At 36.4% G+C, this 4,848-nt stretch overlaps 1 pseudogene; it reads left to right on the top strand.

Annotated features, from left to right (window-relative positions):
* Window positions 1–517: 517 nt before the first annotated feature.
* Window positions 518–4,604, top strand: LOC146721304 (uncharacterized; annotated as a pseudogene).
* Window positions 4,605–4,848: the final 244 nt, after the last annotated feature.

Below are 4,848 nucleotides of genomic sequence, written 5' to 3'. Positions count from 1 at the left end.
ACATTTTAATACATACAGTCAAGCGCTGCCATGTAGGTGAGGTATCGAGGGAGTTTCGCGAGAGAGGAAAAATCACAGAATGATGTAAGTAACAAAAACAAAATTTCTTCTGGAATTTTCTTACTCCATCTAAAGATATAGAATTCTCAACGTATTTTATAACAAGAGAGAAATAATTAATTATCTATTTCTTGTAACAATATCTAAAAATATTTATCTATTATGCTTATATTGTGCTTAAATGCGCAAACGTCGAACAATCTACTTAATCAGTTTTAAATATAAATATGATATTTTAAATCAGCCAATAGAGCCCAAGCGCGAAAAAATTAATTCTTCGGAACTGTATCTCTTGGTTTGAGATTACTAAGTTCCATATATATATATGGTCGCGTGTCGCTTCGTCGCGGGAGGCGTGGTGGGGGAGATCGCGACATCCCGCGTATTGTATAAATAATATGAAGATTAACAATGCAATCCATAATCTTTCGATTACTACAAGCGTTAAAAGGACAATATGGCAACGTATACAAACAAAGAATATTACGACATGTTGATGGCACTTGGCGAGTGTCACGGGCAGTACCACGTACCTACAAGACGATGCGCCGAATTATATTCACATCGAGCAAAACATCCGTCGGCCTCTGTTATACTTCGCACGGCTCAACGATTACACGAAACTGGCAATGTCCTTCCAAATAAACACGATATTGGAAGAAATCGTGACGCAAGAAATTTGCGAAACACAGAGCGAATTGTACGCGCTTTCGAGGATAATCCTGAAACGAGTATTCGGATGGTTGCTCGAAAACACAACTTATCGTACTCGACAGTACAACGAACACTCAAAAAAGAAAAGTTGCACGCATTTCATTACACACACGTGCAACATTTACGACCAGAGGATTACCCTACAAGACGAACATTTTGTGCAAATTTTTTGAGAAGAGTGGATCAAGATCCCAGATTTTCTTGTGTGATATTCAGCGACAAATCGTTATTCACATAAGAAGGACTTTTTAATTCTCATAATATGCATTATTGGAATGAAGAAAATTTCAGAGTCACACGGTTCACAAATATCCAAGTTCGCTGGAAAATAAACCTGTGGACTGGAATAATGGGAACGCAAATACTTGAACCAGTTATTCTCCCATATATTTTAACTGGCCAAACGTACCTCGAATTTTTAAGAGAAAATCTGCCAGATTTTTTAGAGGAAGTATCATTATTCGAAAAAAACAAGATTGTTTTTCAACAGGACGGTGCTGGGGCACACAACGCCAGAATTATTATAAATTATTTAAACGAGCAATTTCCTGGACAATGGATGAGTCGGTACGGCCTGATACGTTGCGTTGGCCCGCAAGATTCCCGGATCTTAATTCTTTGGACTTTTTTTTATGGAGATATTGCAAGGGACTGATTTACAAAACGCTTCCCGAGGACGTCGATGACTAGAAACAAGATTGCGACATGCGATCTGGAATATCGCGGACAAAGTAATGGAGAACGTTCAAGAAAATTTATTAAAACGCGTAAGAGCTTGCGTCAGAATGGATGGTGCTCAATTTGAGCACCTATTATAATTTACTTTTAATTAAAAATCAATCCGTTTTTTTTCAGAGCGACCAAAAACAATCCGCTTTTTTCAGAGCGATTAAGGTAGTTCTATCGCTACAATATCAACTAAAAGTTTCGCCTCTAATCGATAAGGAAATTCATCGTTTATACAATGTTACCGTAGCAACAATTTTAGTTGAGTCTGTACTGTCTGAACTTTTTTACATAGAAACAGCTCATGTATGAATACACCACTATCACATTTACGAAGCGGCGTGTTAATCGTGGCAACATTGCAGTTCTATCTCTTATTTTTTTAAGAAATATTAATTTTTTAACGGAATTTATTAATAATGTCAGATCAATTGCGTTTTAAAGGTCGGTTCGTAAAAAAAAAGTCTTGATAAACGAAAAAAAGCCGTTGCGGCAATGTGTATAACAAATGCTGCTAAACGTGAACAGGTGCCACATAATCTCACTGAGAAATCACAAACATTTCAATTTGAAGGCAGACGTATTATTGATATAAGTTATGTTGCCAAACATTTAATATGCTGTAATTGTAAGAAAGACATCTCACTGAGAAAAACAATAAAAGAGACGCAAATGGGTTTAAATTCCATTTTATATATTATGTGTGATTAGTGCTGTATCATTACACAAGTTCAAACAAATAAAACACATATTACTCAAGATAATTTAAAGCATGCTGATGTCAACACCAAAGCTGTATTGGGTAAGTAAATTTTATATTTAAAAAGATACAAATTATGTAGATAAATAAATGTAGATAATTAATTGAGAGAATATTAAAAGATTCATTGAATTTTATATCTCATCAAATTATAATGTAAAAATGTATTTTTCAGGTGCTGTCTATTCTGGAATGGGGGAGACTGCTCTAAATAAATTACTCTCATGTCTGAATGTCCCTTTGGTCACCCCCAATTTATATAAACGATATGAGCGAGAGATTGGTCCAGTTTTAGAGGCTGTTGCAAAGGATTCATGCAAAAGAGCTGCTGAAGAAGAGAGACAATTAGTTACAGAAAATCTTCATACATTATCTAAGGAGTTGTACGTTTTTCGCTGTGTTATTAATAAGCAAGGAGAATGTAGATACATTTTTTTTAGAATTAAAAAATTTTTTTTTTAGAATTCTTTTAATGGTGTTTTTATTTTTTGTAATCATGATAAATAAAGAATAATAAATTTAAATTTTCTTAACTTTATAAGCAATTGAAAATTCTTTACATCCTTTACATCCTGTATTTCTTCTTGTTTTTTTCTTAGACCAAAGGAGATTGTGAATGAGCTTTATCCATTTATGAACACCCTTCACTCTGCTACGGATGCTAATTTTGATGCTGATGCTACACAGGAAGATATTGTCACAAAAATCAAACAATTTGATGCAGCATTAGGGAACATTATTAATATCATTGTTTCATACAATATGGGATGGAGCAAACGTGGAAATGGGAGGAATTACAATAGCCTCAATGGCTATGGTACAATAATTGGTTTTCTCACTGGAAAAATTCTTGATTTTGCCACTCGAAACCGAAAATGCAAGTTTTGTGACACAGGTCACGATCAAAAAGATCATGATTGTAGAAAGAATTTTTCCGGCAGTGCAAAAGCAATGGAGCCTGATGTAGGGGCTGCTCTAGTCAATAATAGCGCAATTCTTCAAGAAGCTGGCTTAAACGTTAAAGTCTTGATAGGTGACAAAGATAGTTCAACAATTGCAGCAATAAATTCGAGAAATCCACTGAAAGTCCACAAATTGTCTGACAGTAACCATTTAAAGAAACATGTCATGAAAAATTTGTATGCACTGCAAAAAATTTCAAAGAGATGAGAAAAAAAGAGATCATTCCTCATCTAAAAAAATGTTTTACGTATGCAGTGTCACAGAATCAAGGACAAAGTGCTCAGCTAGCTAGGACTATTCGCATTATTCCTGTAGTATTGGGACTCCTCCATAACGCGTAAGTGGGTGATGCGGAGAAGGTTGGGCAGAGGGCCTAGGTAGCTTAATGGTTAGAGTAGTCGCCCGGCAAGCGGAAGGTTCCGGGTTCGAGTCCCGGTCTAGTCACTCGAAGGCCCGATTCTTTTTCGCGGATCCCACATTTGGGGGCTCGTCCGAGATGGAGGCAGGATTCGGTCTACACGAGGCAAAACGATGTTAGAGACGGTTTGCGGGTGTCGGCTGGGGGTGGGAAAGAAGGCCCAAAGGCCCGGTGGCATTAGCACGTGGCGACATTTGAGGGCGAATGTCAAAATGATGCGGAAAAGGTTAGGCAGAGGGCCTAGGTAGCTTAATGGTTAGAGCAGTCGCCCGGCAAGCGGAAGGTTCCGGGTTCGAGTCCTGGTCTAGTCACCCGAAGGCCCGATTCTTTTTCGCGGATCCCACATTCCTGACCATGCATTTGGCAGACATGAGAACTGCGGAACTTGGTGTAAAGATTCTCATAAAATTGAGCTAAAAGATAATAATCTTTATAGTGAATTGTGGGCAATATTTGAAAAATATGCAAAAAATGCAACAAAATTTGCAGTCATAGCTTCCAGTCAGCAAATGAAAGTGTCAATAATATGATGGCACACAAAGCTCAAAAAAAATGTTGCTTAGTGAATCAGCCGATTATCGACTTGCAAGTGTTGTTTGCACAAAAAATGATGGAAAAAATCATCTTTTGGATGTTAATACAAAGCTGAATGTATCTCCTGGGAAACACACTGCAATTTTAGCCATGCGATTGGATAAAAAAAGAGAAAAGAGAGCGATGAAGGCAAAATTACCATTGACTAAAAGTCGTAGAAATTTATTAAATCAAATGAAAGAAGCTTCAAGAAAGTCACAAGAAAGATCTGAGGGTGTACAGTATCAGTCAAATTGTGGTATGAATATCAGTATGGAAAATGCCACATTTATAGATTCACAACGTTTTGCTGACAAATTGCCTAATGTTTCCGTGTCCCCTGAAAATTGCAATATTGTTTATTTTGATTTGAAGACTTCTGGTTTTTGAAAAAATGCAGAAATCCTACAGATAGCAGCCAAGTTTGAAGAATATAAAGTGATAAATATAAGGCCAACTTATCGAGCTGAATATTCGAGATGTTCAGTCAACTACCATTTATTACATGTATAAATTATAAAACTACAGTCATTATATTAAAACTAACGCAAATTACAATCATTCTATAAACGTTTCGACCGCACGCGGTCTTCTTCAGTATAATTATTGAAATATAAATTCTTACAATTCACAT

Source organism: Nylanderia fulva, unplaced genomic scaffold (genome assembly GCF_048542155.1).
Source record: "Nylanderia fulva isolate GAGA-0341 unplaced genomic scaffold, ASM4854215v1 Scaffold500, whole genome shotgun sequence".
NCBI lineage: Eukaryota > Metazoa > Arthropoda > Insecta > Hymenoptera > Formicidae > Nylanderia > Nylanderia fulva.
This window is presented reverse-complemented; position numbering and strand designations above follow the sequence as displayed.